The sequence below is a fragment of the Podarcis vaucheri genome (genome assembly GCF_965113315.1).
Source record: "Podarcis vaucheri genome assembly, chromosome: 10".
Classification (NCBI taxonomy): Eukaryota; Metazoa; Chordata; class Lepidosauria; order Squamata; family Lacertidae; genus Podarcis; species Podarcis vaucheri.
In genome coordinates this window covers 33,271,518-33,290,661 of record NC_138748.1, presented here as the reverse complement: position 1 = coordinate 33,290,661, position 19,144 = coordinate 33,271,518, and the positions used below count along the sequence as shown (strand labels likewise).

Sequence of the window (19,144 nt, the reverse complement as noted above, 5' to 3'; positions counted from 1 at the left end):
TTTATTTGTCAGAATTGCTTGCAGAAATGTGTATATATTAGTCAAAACTGCATACAAAAATATATTTATTTGGTGAAATAAACAATAAAATGCTGCTGATCTTTTTATTTGTTTCAACAAATGGACATATTTGTCCATCCCTATCAACCTTGGGCTCCTCATATGATTGTTCTCCCTCCCAATGCTCTGGATCTACATTTTAGTTCATTGTTCACTTCACCCACTTTAGTGGGACCACCAATCTTTGATTTTTCCTTTTCTGAGAGGCCCATTTCCTGGTTCCAAGAAAAGGAGGAAGAAAGCACTGAAATGCACCCAGGAACAGCCACTCTCAGCGACGTGATATATTTGTGCTTTAGCAACAGATTAAATTGTACATATCCCACCTTGTGACATCAGGTTCCAGGGGAAATGACTAAAGCATGTGTTATGTGATCACTAGATGTACCCAGTTTTCTTCTTTTGCAATTCTCTCACCCTCAGCAACAAAGGAATCTCAACTGAACCTGGCGGCTGCCACACGGTTCTCCCTAAAGCCATGTTCCTCAGTAATGGTAGGCCAACACCTTTGGAACATGTCTATAGAAAAATCTTCTGCAGAAACACTCTGCTATTGATCTAGTTTCCAGGACTGTTTGTCTTTGCGGGGCTTAGGGAAGAAATATTCTTCAAGCCCAAACTCCAGGCCCTTGCTAACTTTATAGACTTCACTGCTGTGCTATACTGTATTTAGCCTCCATGGTCTAATAGCTGATAATTAAAAACTATTTGCATTAAAGCTGCTGAGCTATTTCCTGTCAAATTGCTCATGGCAATTTAATATTAATTACTATTATTTGCTGATTTCAAAAAATGGCACCAGATGCTTAATATTATTATAAAATCATTAAAATGCATCATTCGAAGGCTCAGATCATTTTATGCTAGTGATATTTTCTCTTTGACATTAACTGCGGCGTACACAGAAAATCAATTACAGTCATACCTCGAGTTACAAACGCTGCGGGTTGCGCGTTTTCGGGTTGGGGACTGTGCCAAACCCAGATGTACCAGAACAGGTTAACTCCAGGTTTTGGCGGTCGTGCATGCGCAGAGACACAAAATGCCGTCATGCGCATGCGCAGAAGCGCTTCATGCTGCGAACACTGTGGATTGTAAACATGCCTGCCGCACATATAATGTTCGCAACCCGAGGTATGACTGAAGATGATAGATAGATAGATAGATAGATAGATAGATAGATAGATAGATAGAACTAGCATTTTAAGGCTGTTATTTCTGTCATATTGAGAAAAGTCACTGCTCTTTACAGCAGAATTCAAGGTCTCCCAGACTCAAAGGAGAGTGAACGGTCGTATACTTTCATATGTATGTAAAAAAGGATGCGGTTTAGATGAGAAAGAGTCCACGCAGCTCCTGGAACTTCTCCTTTGGGCAACTATCAAAAGTACTAATGGCAGCAGCACTGGAATGGTCACTGGTAGTTCTCCAATTAACACAGGGATGTATATCTGTTTGCCAGCAGTTTTTGGACTTGCTTTCTGCTTATAGTACTGTACATTTGGATCGGAACTGTACAGGTCCTGTTCTAGTCCTTTCTCAAATGTCCTTTAGCACCACTGATATTATTATACCAGTTGCAATTAAAGTGAAATGAAAGTGCTGCTGTCTTTGGGTTCTGCTTGAGGGCTTCCTGTAGGAATCTGGTTGGCCACTGTGAGAAAAGGATGCTGGATTAGATGGGCCATTGGCCTGATCCAGGTGGCCTCTACTTATCTTATGATGTTGGATTTTATTATTAGATTTTATTGCTTGGCCGCTTATACTGATTTATTGTTTTTAATTGAGTTGTGAGCAGTGGCGTAGCGTGGGTTGTCAGCACCCGGGGCAAGGCAAGTAATTTGCGCCCCCTAACCCATGGATTTGCGCCCCCTAACCCTAACCCCCAGGTGTTGCGCCCGGTGCGGCCGGGCCCCCTGCACCCCCACGCTACGCCACTGGTTGTGAGGCATGTTGTAATGTTACTGCTTATGTTATTGTGTATGTCTCAAAGAGAATTGGTTTTTTAATTAGGAAACTTTGAATATATAATAAATAGCCTGCTTATTCACAAAACTCCCCTATTTCATCTACAGGCTGCTAGAGGGTGTATGGACTTGGCTTGTTTATGTTGAGAAAACCAGGGACACGGAAGGGTCTTTAACATCTTGACAAACAAGGGTTTGTGTTTGTGAGTATTTTTGCTTGCATGCGCACAGATGTAAATTGAAGCCAGAGCAACTTCAATCAGCACTGCACTGAGGGAATAGTATTAACCTGACCAAGATCCAAGCTGGCAGTCCTTTGGAAATATTTTAACCCTCACATGCTTAGATTAGCTTTTGTCTTCCTTTTTTATTTGGCATAAATTAATTTGACACTTGGCAAAAGGACACTTCTCTCCCGAACAATCTCCTCACTCTCCCTAATTAACGCCTAATTAATGCTATAGTTTGGTGTTAAGGCTGCATTGCATTACAATAGTTTCCATGGCAACCTTATTTTTGCTTCCTCAGGATTATTTTCTAAGAAATGGTGGCTCAACAACAGAGAGTGCAGATGGTTCAAGGAAATCTGTGTTTAAACAAAAATGCCTGCAGTGTTTCTTTGCATGGAGATCCTTGAGAATGTTGGTGTTGCAAAAACAGATGCTACTTGGACGGAAGCAAGAAATAATAGCCACAAGTTTAGAAGCATCTTTTTCTAAATAGGGGAAGGGGAAGCCCTAGCCCTGCAGATGCTTATGAACTCCAGCTCCCATCGGTACCAGCCAGCGTGACCAGTGGTGAGGCTTGATGCGCGCTGCAGCCCAACAGATTCCCCATCCCTATTCTAAAGCACATTGATGGGACATCTTCTCTCTGGTTTCTAATGTACACTATTCCCACCTTATTCAGTATGGCTTACTGTAGCTGCTGCACAACATCAGAATGTGTTTTGAATAAGGAGTCATCCTCAATATGTTGATGGTTTATTAAAACCAACTACAGTGGTACCTTGGGTTAAGAACTTAATTTGTTCTGGAGGTCTGTTCTTAACCTGAAACTGTTCTTAACCTGAAGCACCACTTTAGCTAATGGGGCCTCCTGCTGCCACTGCACTGCCACTGCACAATTTCTGTTCTCATCCTGAAGCAAAGTTCTTAACCCGAGGTAATATTTCTGGGTTAGCGGAGTCTGTATCCTGAAGCATATGTAACCTGAAGCATATGTAACCCGAGGTACCACTGTATGTTTCCAGTTTCCTGGTAGGAAAAGCCTTTTAATACTAACACTAACACTAATACTACTCATAATAAGGTTCTAAATTATGTTCTTTAAATGTCTTTAAATTCCCAGCTGAACAATGGCAATACATTTGTGGCACTTGAGATGGTTTGCTATTATGTACTTGGCTGTAGTACACATACTGATGCTAGGGATAAACATGTAAGTACATAAAGGACTGATTGTGGATTGAGCAGACTCTGAGTTCACACTGGTTTTTTTGTTTTGCTTTTTGCTAAAGCCGAAGAAATTTTTCATCTACAATGTAGCAAAAGTATATATAATCAGAGAATAAAGTTTACTGTAACACGTGTAATTGGGTTAGGATTTCCTTTTTGCTGTATCCAAGGTAGTTTCCCAGGTAATAGGAAACATGTGGCTTTTCATATGATGTTGTACTCTAGCTCCCATCAGCTCCAGTCAACATGGTCAATGTTCAGAGATGATGGGCATTGCAAGCCAACATCTGGGGGCCATATGTTGCTGGATCTGTGCTGTTTTATTTTGCTATATTGGAGCAACATTTGGAAAAAACCAGTAAACTGATTGTTGGATTAATTAGCAAAAGTACTCTGCTTATTTAGATTCACTCCACACTTGTTTAGTGTGCACCACAGTGGCCTAGACTTTGAATTAATATTTCATATGGAAAAGAAATGCAGAATTTATCCATATTCTCTGCCCAGCAAACTGTGCTACCGCATGTGTAAATCCCTCACCTACTGTGAGAACTATATACTGTATGCAAATATTTGCCTAGCAGATGTACACAGCACATCTTCAGAACTTCTGAAGAAGTTCATTATGCAAATCTTGTTTGTGAGCTTGCTATATACCAGGACTTTATGTTTAATTCACAAACTGCATAACTGGGATTGACTCGAGGAAGGCTCAAATGGGATAAAGAGTACTATTTGATACTTACCTTACAACATCATTACAAAACTGGAAACATGTTTAGATGCAACAGGGCGAGTTTCTAGGGAAGCCCTTTGTCAGGGTGAATGTTAAGAGAAATGTAAATGCCTCTGAACAAGAATAATAAGGGCAACTTAACATGGAATGGACACCACATGGAGGCTGATTTCACCTAACTGCTTTTGCACAGCACTTGCTGCATAGAGTGGAATACAGACTCTCACACACAAATGGCTGCTTGCCTGGAGTAGCTACAGAAATGGAGGCAGAAGCTGCATGGCAGTAGTAATGTGCATAGTAACCCTCAGGTTATCCTTTGTTTGCTACGCAGACAGGCCACAGAAAAACCCATTGAAAGCTGATGCTTCATTATGTGCGCATGCTTCCTGCAGGGTGCCACAGTATTTAATGTTTAAGATCTGTGCACTGTAAATGCACACAGCATATGCATGTCAAGCACTGTGGACAACAGGTACCTTGTACGATGCACAAGCGTTGAGGAATAGCTGAACTGGTCTTGAGTCCTGGCCTTAGATGTGTCAGTCTCTTGAGGAGTCAAAAGTCTGCATTATGATGGTTGATAATTGGTATAAAGGTCCAAGACTTCCTGCCACCTAGAACTAGAGAGCCAGTGTGGTGTAGTGGTTAAGAGCAGTGGACTCGTAATCTGGTGAACTGAGTTTGATTCCCCGCTCCTCCACATGCAGCTGCTGGGTGACCTTGGGCTAGTCACACTTCTCTGAAGTCTCTCAGCCCCATTCACCTCACAGAGTCTTTGTTGTGGGGGAGGAAGGGAAAGGAGATTGTGAGCCACTTTGAGACTCCTTCGGGTAGTGATAAAGCGGGATATCAAATCCAAACTCTTCTTCTTCTTCAAACTTGTTTATTTCTTTACAGTGAAAAAATAAAAAAGTTTATTTCTTCTTTTTTTCATCTTTGGTGAACACAGAGAATTTGTGGTGTACACTGGATACTCCTTTCTCATCTACAAACCAGAGAACACTCTGTGTACAGAACACAGAAACACAGAAACGCACAGAACACACTGCTTGTTGGAAAACTATAAGCTCCTGATTAGGAAGCATTGCACTGTGGCTCAGTATGCTAACCATCTCTTTAACACATACAACACACAGAGAGAGACTTTCTCCGCTGAGAAGAGAGATTCAATTACCCTAGAAAAACCAAGTCATAGTTGTTGATGCCTAATGGAAAACTTCAAAGCATGTTCTGTTTTATAGCCCTTTTGATGGAAGGTTGCATCCTGCATAGTCCCCTTCTTTTGCCATCCCTGCCACTAATGACACCTGCATTAAAATAGAAATTGTATTTCTCCAGGCTTGGTCTACTGCTTCTGTCTTCCTAGGAGAGCTGCCCTTGTAATGCATTATCATTAAAAAAAATCTCTCTTAACATGTTGGTTAATTATCACTAGCTCAGTTACATTTTAAAAAATAACCTAAAATAGGGATAATTATATAAAAGGATACATAACAACAGAACATAGGGAAGGAAGTTTGAGCTTATTCTGTCATATATGAAGCCACTCAAAATCCTTTAGTGAGAGGTGGTAGAATGAATTTTTCAACAATTGCAAAGGTTGTCTTATATTCATCGCCCTTGCTAAACATAAGAGCAGCCCTTCTGGATCAGGCCAGTGACCCATCTAGTCCAGCATCCTGTTCTCACAGTAACCAACCAGATTCCTTTGGGAAGCCTGCAAAAGGACATGAGTGCAACAGCACTTTGTCCATCTGCAGTTCCCAGCAACTGGTACAGTGGTGCCCCGCAAGACGAACGCCTCGCGAGACGAAAAACTCGCAAGATGAAAGGTTTTTTCATTTTCGAGTTGCTTCGCAAGACGAATTTCCCTATGGGCTTGCTTCGCAAAACGAAGCTTGCCCCCGCACCCCGGACCTCTTTTGAAGCAAGGGGCGGCGGGGAGAAGATCGCTTCTCCCTGTTGCCAGCCCCACAATCTCCGGGGACAGAGGGGAAGGCGCGCCCGCACCTTCCCCTCTCTCCCCGGACCCCTTTTGAACCAAGGGGCGGCAACGGGGAGAAGCGATTCTCCCCTCTGCCCCTTCCCTTGCTTTAAAACAGGTCCGGGGACAGAGGGGAAGGCCCGCGGCGCTTCCCCTCTGTCCCCGGACGGTCTCCATAGGAACGCATTGATTGATTTTCAATGCATTCCTATGGGAAACCGTGCTTCGCAAGACGAAAAACTCGCAAGAAGAAAAAACATGCAGAACGAATTAATTTCGTCTTGCGAGGCACCACTGTATTTAGAAGCATGCTTCCTCTAGCCGTGGAGACGTAACAAAGTCATTTTGCTTTGTAGACGTTGAAAGCTTTGTCCCCCATGAAATTTTCCAATCTTATTTTAGACTCCCAGCAGAAGCAGGAGGAGAACAGTGGCCAGAACAACTGTGGTGCAGGTAGAGAGAAGAAGCAACCAGACCATCCCTGGAGGAAGTCACAGACACACTGATTTACAGTTACAGCCGCTGGCCTTGATATCAGATCCCTAGGTAGGGAAGATAAATTCCCAGGGAGGCACGGCTGTTTTCTGGACTTCTTGGCAGGAGAGCAGCAGCAACTGGAAAAATCTGCAGAGCAGGTAAACCTTTTACCACCTCTTCTTGATCTGAATTTACTGCTGTTGTCTTTGCAAGAGACAACCGGACCATTCCTGGATCAGGACTCATTCTGCCACCACCACTGATTTGCAGTAGCTGGCATTGAAGCTGGACTTCTGGGTACAGTGAGGAATTAAAACAAAACTGGGTTCAAGTGGCTGACATTTCCAAGTTAGGGATTTCTGGGCTAGGGAGTGGTGTGTGTGTGTCAGTGTTTGATTTTTTTTAATTCCACTCTGCTGGTTCACGGATGGGAGCATAGTTTTTTGTGTTTTTGTGTTTTGTTTTACTGTGCTGCCAATGTTGTTGTTGTTGCTATATATGCTGTATGCAATGCTAATGTTTATATAATTTTTCTTTTCCTTTCTGTTTAAAAATGAATTTATGTATATGTTCTGCAGTGTAAGTCACTTGAAGATCTGATTGGTGACAAGCTTAACAAACAAACAAACAAACAAGAATTATATGGAATTGGTATGGAATTATACAAGAGAATGCAGAATCCCTGAAAATTAGTCAACAATGGCTGTGTTGGATGGGACATAACAAGCCCCAAATGCAGGCAAAATTGCACAGTAGTTAGCTTTTTGCATCTGCCAGTTACAGGACCAAAGCCTACCATTAGACAAGGTGAGGTGGCACACTTTGGGTTGTAGATTTTGTAGGACTATTCATACATTTAGCACTTTAAGGGGCACCTTTTGGTTTTGTTGTTAAAGGTGGGTTCTGTTCAGCATATTATACAGGAATGATTATGGAATAAAAAAGTTAGTAATAAAGGTAAATGCAGTGTAGTAGGGAAAGTTATTTAATGAATTAAGTTAATAAGGAGACGTGCGATGTGGCAGGGAAAGGGTAATGCTGAAACTTCTGGGCCATTTCTGTTTGATAACACACAAGACATTTGACAAAGTACTGCAATTTCTTTTGGAAAAATGGGATAGCGACAGAGTAAATAGTCTGTGAAAAGGAAGTCCCAATAGACCTCTTTACTGATAAGAAGTTAGAGAAGTTCTGCACATTATCAAATCACCCATTACTTAGTCGCTTAAAATGTAAGCGTGTATGTAAAGCAGACAGGCTTGGCCTGAGGAAAAGGGCATGGTGGCGGCCCCATTACACAAACAGAAGCTGACTGGGCAAGCAACCAGCAATGAAACAACCTCCACTGCATTTGAGGGCAGCAGGTTAGCTTAGGGCAGAGGTGTGAAACTGGATTGAGCCAAAGGGTCGTATCCACATACCACTTTGACAGAAGCTCAGGGTCACCCAGCCACTTGATAGCATACAAGATCAGGTTTTGAAAGTTCAAGCCGATACTACAAAGGAAGATTCCTAGCTTGAATTCATGCCAGGGAAGAAAAGAAAGAAGGAAGGGGGTGCATAACTTTCTTTTGCAGCCAAAACATGGCAGGTTTAGAATTTGAAACTTTTTTTCTTTCATTGTGCAGGGCAACACTTAAGAACGTGCTCCCAATTCTTCCTTCTTTGCAGCTGCTGTGGCTTCAAGCTTCAATCTGCAACTTGATCTTTCCTATACCTAATGAGGCTCACCTCAGCCCCAGCAAGGGAGGGCGTGATTGCCCAAATTTGTCTGGTGAGCCTATGTAGGCCTGCAAGCTGAAAAGTTCCCCATCAGTGGCTTGGAGGTGTACATCCTCCCCACTATTCCCCAGCCCTCTAGCAACTGAGTCCTGAGGTAGCTGCCACACTCTGCATAATGGTAAGCCTAAGCTTGCAAGCAAATTTCAGATTCACCAAATTCACATTGGTGTGTGTGTGTGTTTTAAAGAACCCACACTTGAAAAGATGTGCAGGGAACATGCTAGGGCATAGGTGTTCTCCAGTTTTCCAGATGTTGTTGGATTACAACACCCATTGTTCCTGACCATTGGCTATGCTGGCTGAGGCTGATAGTTATTGGGATCCAATGACATCTAGAGGTCTACTAGTTATTAGACCAAGGGTCGGTAAAGTTTTTGTGGCTTGAGTTGGTTCACGGTCCTGCAGATACCGCAGTGGGCCAGAGTGTGCATGCGCGCATGTGCAAACGCTATTTCTGGTGCCCCTTCTGGCATGGAGGAGGTGTGTGCAGCTTCCCATTGGCTGCGCAGCACTCCCTCTACCTGTTCTAGCTTCATGCGAAGCCTCCGCACGGCATGAGGAGCCTTCATCTTGCTCTCCCAGCTTCAGCAAAAGGAACCCAAAGCCTTTGGAGTGCAGCGCGAGGTCCCGCTGTGCTCCAAAGGCGTCAGACCCCTCTTGCTCTCCAGGCTTCAGTGAAAGCAATGTGTAGCCTCTGGAGCGCAGAGGGAACGCTCCCTCTGCGCTTTGGAGGCTTCACGTTGCTTTCGCTGAAGCTAAGGAGCCTACATTCGCTCCATAGGACACACAAACATTTCCCCTTAATTTTTGGAGGGGAAAAGGTGTGTCATATAGAGCGAAAAATATGGTACATAACTGGGGAAAAATCCAATGGGGTCAGGAGGAATCTTGCACAAAATGAGTTCCTGATTATGACTGCTTACTGAACAGTGTGTGGCATATATCCATGCTCACTCGCAATATTCTGGAATGATGCACCAAGTAACTAATGCAAATCTGTAATTCAGACTGTCATTTCCTTGCAAGCAGTGTATTAGCTCAATGTAGTGACTGTCTAGGAAGAGGGAGATGTTTATATACTCCCGTGCACTCATGTTTATAGTACATTTTATTGCATGCAAGGTGAGTCATTTGCCTGAAGCTGCAGTTGATGGGATGAAGCCACTCTCCATTCCTCTCTGGACCATGGCAACTAAAAAGCCAGGCTAGAGAAAACATAGAGCCTTTGAAAACCAAAAGATTTTTTCCTTGCCTGATAACTTCTCAGACTCATTGGACCGGATAGAAAGAGTGAAGGTCTTTGTTCAGCATATCAAAGCAGCTGCTTTTTTCAGGAAGCCATGCTGTTAACTGTTTAATTGTACAGGGTTCATCATGAAATGCTAATGGTCAACCACCCTGAGGCTGTTAAAATGCATCTGAACTTTTCATAGTGATGATTAATTGAATCAAGCGAGAAAAGCACCGCAAAAGCACTAGTAGCCATGAGCTATCTCAACTGAGTCTTTTTCTTTCATTTTAGAACACAAGCAAACACTACTGGATAGGAAAATGAGAATTGCAGGCAAGCACATGTTTAACTAGTATGCATGCATGCTCTGAAAATACATGTGCATGAAAATGCATGCCAGATTATGGGGCAAGGTAGCAGCTAATGGCTGACAAGCTATAAGATTTATGTTATGATATTTCCTTTTTTTATCCTACCGTTCATCCTGAAGGACCCCAGGGTGACCCACTAATTTTCATTGGGGCTTACTTTCATGTAACGTGGCACAGAACTGTTTAGAATGACTGGCTTGAAAATATAAGATAATGTTGGGAGAGGGTGGTTTGACAACCATTTTTGGTGAACCTGATTTTAACAACAATTGTCATTCTAGGCCATTGACCATGCTGACTGATGGGAGTTGTAGGCCACTGATAGACAGAGTCATGAAGAGTATGGCTAACTTTAAAGTCATTCAAGGTGGCAGGCATCATGACATTCTGTTAAGGTTATTTTTGTTTATGTATTTTAAAAACGTGTATCCTGCTTTTCATCAGCTAGGTCTCAAAGCTGCTAACACTGATATGAATCTTATGAATCTAAAACATAAAACCTCAATAGATTAAGCCCTTAAACAAGAACATGAGAATTTTAAAAAAAGATTAGGCAAGCACTGAGGATCCAAAGGCCTTTTGAAACAAGATGGTGGACGTGTGATTCCTGTGAGGGTTTCTGGATCCAGAGCGTTAAGTCTTAAGAAATGTATTCTCCTTCCTTTTCCAAATACTAAAAATGAGTCATTTGCTACTGCTTCTTTCAGTTGAACATTTAAGCTTTAGTTTGTTATAGCTGTTTGACAACTGAAGACATAATGTTCCAGAAGAAAAGAAAGAAACACAATACACGGGGTTTTATGGCACTCTCATTAGAGTGTCTAATCAGCTGCACACAGAAACTCTTCAAACAGATCTGTGGTAATGTGTGCTATAGCCAGATAATTTAGACAAAGTTCAGTTCTCTAATATTTGCAATTACACTGCCAGCACTAAGGCAGCAGGGGGGGGGGAATGTGGAGTTACAGCATTTACAGTGTCATTTAAATGATGCTCTATTGGGGCCAATGCAAGGCGGTACTTTATACTGGGTGTGGATCAAAGGGTCTAATTGTGGGTATAAACCACCAGGTGTCAGTGTTTTTTGGCAAAACATGTCAGAGACACACTACTGTTTATGTAATAAAATCCATTATTAGCAGCAATAGTTGCCATCTCATCAGTTTGCCTGTCTCCCCAATAGCCACCAGTGTAATGTCAAATGAATGTCTGTGGGGATTTATTGTGAGTGGTAGGGTGGTAGAGAAGTGGAATAGAGAACAGCTCATTGGGACAAAGGCCAACTCCAATTTATGTCTAAGTCTTTAAACATGCCATTGGGGTTTTTTTAAGTGCAGGTTGTGTAGTGGTAGGAAATTTCTTGGAACGTCTAAAGTAGTGAGTCAAATGGCAAAAATCAAAAGATGATTTCATAACTGAATAAATTTTGCTGTTCCTCCCCATAAATGATGTTCTTTGCTTTACAACTGAAGTTTTATTTTATTTCAGATGTCCTGAATATTTCCATTAAAAAAAATAGCTACATGCTGCAGTATTTATGGTGAAGGAGGGGTATAAAAGTTTAGCAAATAATTGGGGGTGAAATACTAAAAAAGTTTTAAAAACCCCTGAAATGAGTTTTTTTTAAAAAAGCAATTAATTACAGAACATAAATATATTAATTAACCTAAAAGACATTGCAATTATTTCTTTAGTCATTATTAATCTATCTATAAACAGACTTTTATCTGGCCATATCTGATTTTTTTATCTGGCTTCAGAATGCAATGAATTTTCAAGGCAACTCACACATACAAAATTAAAATTCTGATATACCTCTTTGGCTACCCCCAAAAATATATATTTATTTGTTTATTTTTGCTGGATACTGTAAGGCTCTCTTAATTTCTCATCACTTGATGAAATATGTATTTAATATCCAGTCTAGTTGTGGTTGCCATTTGTTTTAAACTGTTTTTAATGCTGTATTTTATATTGCTGTAGTCTGCTTTGGCCTTTCTGGCAAAGGGCAGGAAATAAATCTAATACCACAACTAATAAAAACAACAACAACACTCCATCTGGGAATGGGATGATTATGGTCAGGATTCACTTCCTTTCGAAAGCCACCTGTGAAGGCAGCAGGTAGCTGGCTACTTTCCCCCTTCCTCTTTTCCTCACCACGGCCCTGCAATAATGCTTGACGACATTTTGGGATTTTGATCTCTGTGAATTCCAATATGAAATTACTCATGCTGCATATCTTCGACCCAAGGATTCCAAATGCTGTGATGAAGTTCTGGTCAGTTCAACTGTTTCAAACTTTGCATTAAATGCGCATCTTGAGAGAAAACTCACATTTAAAAATTTATTTACACATGAATGTATTTACACATGAAATAATATCTACAAACTCACAGGTTAATTTGGAAACGGAAAGAATTATTGGATGTGGTTTTTTTAAGCATGTGAAAAGTGAACCAGAAACAGACAAGACTCATCCTAAAATGACAACTTCCTTTTATTCCCACCCCCTGTGAAACAGCACCTTAAAAAAGTTACTCTTCAGGCCATTGCTTAGAGCATGGGGTGGGTAACCTTTGGCCTTCTGGGTTTATGTTGTTGGACTGCAACTCCTAATTAGCTCCAGGCAGTATGACCAGCAGTTCAGGATGATGACGGCCAGAGGCCAGTAATATCTGATGGGCCACAGGTTACGGGTTGACTTGTAGCTGGCTAAGGAGAATGCATCAGTTTCCTCCTGACATAGCAGCCAAGAGATAAGCATGCCTCATATTTTATTTTGTTCTTAAGCCACTTTGTGTGCTTGGCACAAGTAGAAAAACTGATGTCCTACTACTTGCATGAATTGAGAAACAGTCTGTACTGCCTTAAGATACAAGCCGTGCTGTGCTGCTGCAACAGCCTTTAGCAAGAACAGATGAGAATGACTCATTTGTAGAAACCTTATTCCGTATGCTGAACATCCATTGTTGGATCAGGGCCATAGCCTTCACACACAAAATTATTACTTGAGACAAAGTATTACCAACCCTTCAGCAAAGGATTATCCAACTTCTTGGACACTGGGGGTGCACTGTGTTTGTTTGTTAACTAAGGGGAAAGCAAAGAAGAATCTGAAGATAAATTAAATAATGGTGAGTAATCTATCAAGGTGCTAAGATGATAGATGGCAATTGAAGTCCCCAGGGAAGTCTGCAGACAGGACCATTTTGCAAAATTAGGTTGAATAACTAGTACATGTCAGGGAACTGCAGAATGTAAATCCATGTCTTAGGTTTTCTGTCTGAAAAAAGCACTGCTACTCTGGTTGTAGTGTCAAACAAACACAGTGAAACACAACAATGCGCAATAACTGGAACCACACACAGCTTAGTATGTATTCATGTTAGTAATACTGTGCTGGATAAATCCCTGTGTGGTTATATCTTAAGACCCCTGGTACCTATAAATTAAAAATCAGCCTCAAGATTTCCAAGGTGGTTGTGGATGATCTTCTGGGAAATAGAGGAGTCCAAAGCACTTTCACAATATGCTTTCTTCCAAAAGAATCTGCCCAGTTAAGTGGCAATCTAAAACAACATGTCCCAGGAGACCTTGTGTTAAATTTCTTTCCTGCCGTTAGTAATTAACAATGTACTCAGAAGACCAGTTTCAAAGCTAACTTTGCCACATGCTGTTTTCCAAAGGTACAAGGAGCATTCAGCCCTAGTCCCCAGACCATACCGATCAAGAGTTCTTCTCAAGCAAACCTCTAAGGAGTGAATTCATGCTGGTTTTAAGTTCTAAGCAATTTTTCCTCTTTTACTAGAACACAACCTTCATAAGTCAACTAACTTGCTTTTTCAAAGCTTTGCAACTGCATTTTAAATAGAAAAGGACTCAGAATGTATTCAGACGTTTCCATCTCATTGCACGCACGCACTAGAACCTAAAATATTAGCATACAGCTTTCCAAAGAAAATTAAGAATAAAAGATCTACTGTAATTCTATCAATCTGCAAGGTTGAAAAAAAAGGAATTCAATTTCTCTGGAAGTTAATGGAGTGAAACTGCTCATATTACTGTTATTTTCAATGGGCTGGGATGAGATTTATTTCAGCTGGCTGAAATGAGACCTAGTCCATTGTTCCAGCATCATCCTCATGAGCCAATTGTTAATCTGAACAATAACCCGATTTGTCAAATTACACAAATTTATCTTTATAATACATGAATGATGGAGGAAACTGTCATTAACTAGACAGCCATTATGAACCATCATAGCTGTCAATTGTATGATAATCCAAAATAACTGTCATGGCAGGTGAAATTTGATAACAGCTAACTGTGTGAAGATGATGAACAGACACCTCTTCAGCAAGGGGTGTTGCAATAGTTTAGCCTCCTCCATAGCCACGGGGTTATGATCTTTGAAAATATCAAAGCCAAAACCACAAAAAGCTTATGAATTTTAAAGAATAATAATAATGAGAATAAAATAGAAGTCCATCAGTTTGTCTTCTTATGATGACATTGAAGGTAAAGAGCTAACACCTGCCTTAGTCAATATGGCTACCCCATCAATTTTAATGTGCTTGCTTGCTCTTGTTATAATCAATGGACATGTGCAGAAGGAGATAATTGCCCTTATATTCATTTATTTAAATATGTATATCCCATTTTTCAATTTCAAGGCAGTTCACAATATCAAACAACACAGTAGGGGCATATCTGAGGCTGCAGATGTGTGTACATGGAAGTGACGACTGCAAATAAAATGAGGGCTTCAGTTGCTTTAGAGCAAAAGGGTGGCACGCCTGCCGCTCACAATGCAACTGGCTGTGGTCACTTCCACTTTGCTAAAATCTATCTCCCACTTGTGGATAGGTGGGGGCTTTGTTGCTTGTGTTAGAATTCCTGCTCTGTGATTGCAGTCATGGGATTTTTGTCTATCCCATGACGGTGTATGTTTTGACTCCACAGAGTGGGAAGTGACGGAGACAGGATGTTTGTGTTACTGTGTTCCGTGAAGTGGGACTATTGTCCTTTGTTCTCCCTCTTTGCTGTCTGATGCTAGAGAGAGAGGGAGCCATGTTGCAGTGCTCCGTGTGTTTATACGTAAATAAAGTAGATTAGCCAAAATGCTGAGTTGCTGAGGTCTGTTACGCAAACTGCGAAGACTCTGCGGATCTCTAAGTGTGCCGATGTCTGTTGACATCGGTCGCTGTGATGTTTGGGCTGAAGAAAGCTTTTGAAGCTCCCGAATGAACAACCAGGAGGGAGAGAACATGCCAGTCGGGCATGTGTCTCTGCCAGGGTCCTACTCAAGAGTTGGACGAGCTCCTTACAGCTTGTACCTCCCTAATTCAGTTAATGGAACATCAGAGACAACATGCTGAGGGCTTCATCTGAAGATGAGCAAAGTCAGTGGAGCAGAGCCATAGCTCTTCCTAATGCACTGCTCTACCTGAAACCCTCCAGACATTCTCTTCCCCCATGGTTGATTTCACTCGGTTGTGAAGGGAAGGCAGAAATTCTGCAAGGAGAGGGAGAAAGAGATACCAGCTGCCTTGGTGCTTCTGCACAACAGTTCTTTTTCAGTTCCAACATCTGTGCTGATATGGTTTAGCAGGGGTGAGCATAGCCTCCAACATTTCTCCATGTGGCAAAACCCAATGTTTTCAACTCACACTCCAAGTTAATAATTCTCTTCCATCCATTACTTTCAAAAGAAAACAGACAGGATCAAAGTGCTCGAACTGGAAGTTGCAGGGTAAGGTTTTTTTTGGGGGGAAGGGAGGGGCTCAACATTTATATTAATTGGAGAAATGTGGCTGATAGACAAACCTGCTGTGTTGCAATTTACCTGTCCCCTAAAGCAAACCGACTGCTGCTAGTTGAGTATTCCCAAACTCTGTCACAAAGTTATTGTTCAAAAATTAGAAAATGGTAATTCTGTTTACATTACATTTCCAAGAATTGAGTCCAAACGGTGAACTAAATAAATTATGTATTACATGTGTTAAATGGACACTGCACAGTTCCATTTCTGTAATTATATATTCATGGTTAGAACATTTGTATTCTATAATCATAATGCCATGACTGATAAATTAACTGATGGATGCTATGAAAAGGTTTCTCATCATTATATTCTGCCTGAAGGAGGAAGGGTGATTGTATTCATTGGAGCACCGACAAAGGTTGATTAATTTCTTCTTCATGTACATAAATACATTCAGATTCCGTTTGAATGGTTCTGATATGAGTTCAGGGTGCTCATGCCAGCTGCTAAAGAAAGCTAAAACGGGGGGGGGGGGGATTTTTGATTACGTGTATAAAACAGAGAGAAAGATTCAAACACAGGTATGCTACCATCTGCCCGTTTCACAAACACACTGTTTCCACAATGCAGCAGTGGGAATTTGCTGAAAACTCTATGAGGTCTTAAGCTAAAAACCATGATCCTGAGGCAATACTATCATCTACATATTTTTAGATCACTTTGCATCCCAATTCTTCATCCATATCAGGGGTTGGGAACCTCTTTCAGCCAATGCGCTTTATTCCTTCTGGGCAAGCTTCTGATAGGAATACACCTGTGTGTGAAAAGGGTCTGAGTAAAGGGGGGGGGGATTAACGTAAATCATACCTTTGTACAGCGGGCTGCTTTCTACATACAGCCCTCTCTATCTTCCATCCAGAAGAGTAAGGGGAATTGTTGGAGTTCAAAGACATATTCCAGCTAAGCAAAAACTCTCAAGTGGGATATGAAGCAAGGCAAAGGAGGAGAGTGGTCTTGGGCTTGAGGCTCCCTATACCTCATCCATGTGATGACTTAGAAGCCTGTGCAAGTCTCCTTTCCCAAAACTGTCTTGGAAGCTGATCATATGTGTAGTCGTACCTTAGTTGTCAAACTTAATCCGTTCTGGGAATCTGACTCTTGAAACAGTTCGAAAACCAAGGCCCGGCTTCCAATTGGCTGCAAGGGTTTCCTGCACTCAATCAGAAGCCTCAGAAGCTGCATCGGACGTTCGGCTTCTGGAAAACGTTCACAAACCAGAACACTCACTTCCAGGTTTGCGGTGTTCGGGAGCCAAAACGTCCGAGTACCAAGGCGTTCGACAACCAAGGTACAACTGTATTGCGAATTGAGACCTGAATAAGATTTCTTGCCCTTGTTGCAGTGTAAAATACAGTGTTCCCCAGCACCATCAACTTGTACCTTTCTGGCTCACAGGCACCATGGATAACAATAACAAAAGTCAGATCACTGTTTATTTCCTTGACACCTGATTGGAGGGCATTCCATAGGGCAGGTGTGACTACTGAGAAGGTCCTCTACCTGGTTCCCTGTAACCTCATTTCTCACAATAAGGGAACCACCAGAAGGCCCTTGGAGCTGGATTTCAGTGTCTGGGCTGAACAATGCGGGTGGAGACGCTCCTTCAGGTATACAATGGCAAGCACCAGCTAAACATCAAAGCAATTGTAGGATTTTCCAATTTCTGCTCCACTTGCCAGAAATACACTGTCATGCAATGTATGAAAAATACGTAAAGTAACCCCCCAAAAACAGAAATATGATTTGCCATTTCTTTTATTTTGTGGCTTCCTAACCAATATTATTGCACCAAATCATCCCAGTCGAGAAAACACTAATGATATGTCCCTATGTGGTGCAGCACAGATACATTGCATGGATTATCTTGGTTTTTTATCTAAGAGGATTATAGGATAAATGAATAAAATGTCCACTCCAGTGAAATGAAATTGAGCTTTAAGAGAGGGCAGAAATTGCTTACCAGACTAATTTCTTATATTGGTAAAAGAAAGAACAGACTGGTCAAGGAAAAGAAGCAAATGTCATATAATATTCAGTTTCAGAAGGCACTGAGAACAAGCTTACTGTTTACAATGTGGATTCTGATGCCTCCTCTCTTTTTCTGTCAGAAGTCCACGTTTCTGTAAGGGGAGAAAAGGATACCATGACAATGTGTTTTTTTAAGAAAAGATCAGAGTATTCTGGAATATAGCTATATTAGATCTACTATCTTTGACATGATACAGCCATGACATTAATCCTCCTAAGGGAGAATTGGTCTAGATTGGGGAAGGCTGTGACTCAGTGGTAGAGCATGTTCTTTGCATGCAGAAAACCTCAGAGTCAATCCCCAAGCATCTCCAGGTACGGCTGGACACATCCCCATCTATATCCCTTGAAAGCTACTGCCAGTTAGTGTAGACAATACTGGCATAGATGTAAAAAGGTAAAGGTAAAGGACCATTAGGTCCAGTCGTGACCGACTCTGGGGTTGCAGCGCTCATCTCACTTTATTGGCCAAGGGAGCTGGCGTACAGCTTCTGGGTCATGTGGCCAGCATGACTAAGCTGCTTCTGGTGAACCAGACAGGGCACAGAAAAGTCGTTTACCTTCCCGCCAGAGTAGTACCTATTTATCTGCTTGCACTTTGACGTGCTTTCAAACTGCTAGGTTGGCAGGAGCAGGAACCGAGCAACTGGAGCTCACCCCATCGCGGGGGTTCAAACCACTGACCTTCTGATTGGCAAGTCCTAGGCTCTGTGGTTTAGCCCACAGTGCCACCCATGTACCAATGGTCTAACTCAGTGTCAGGCAGTTGAGTGAGAAGCAGGTTGAACTGGAATTTGTAAGAAGATAGAACCTGAAGGACTGAGAGTCCTCTGTTGACTAGGCAAGGGTAACTACCTAGGCCCCTACTTTTCATACAAAGCCTGGCCAATCCCTATGCTACATACTGGCTGCCAATCCTGATGTTATTTAACTCTATTTCCCTTTGATGCTTCAAATGGGTGCTGGAGGTTGAGCTAAGCACTTATAGTCCCAGGTCGATCCCACTTTTAGACTATGAAATTACCACAAAGCCTAGAGCTGTTTTTATAGGTTTTGTGGAGCATGTGATTTTTAAAAGCAGCACTGTCCCCCATGTGTTAATATCACAAATCATTGCACTATGAGAACTGCTCATTGTTCTCAATATCTCAGTATGCGAAGATAGCTGCTAAATTTCCCATGTCAATGCTGCTTGTGAAAACTGGGTGCAAGACTATAGCT

The 19,144-nt window shown here is 41.8% G+C and overlaps 1 protein-coding gene across 4 annotated transcripts in view; it reads right to left on the bottom strand.

The window, feature by feature from the left end:
- The window catches only part of SYT1 (synaptotagmin 1), a 344,728-nt gene that overhangs the window by 195,701 nt on the left and 129,883 nt on the right, over positions 1–19,144 (bottom strand). For all 4 annotated transcript variants that reach the window (XM_082241026.1, XM_082241023.1, XM_082241025.1 and 1 more), the window contains exon 2: positions 17,960–18,015. The gene's annotated coding sequence lies outside the window, so the exon portion shown is untranslated. The remainder of the gene's footprint in view (positions 1–17,959; positions 18,016–19,144) is intronic.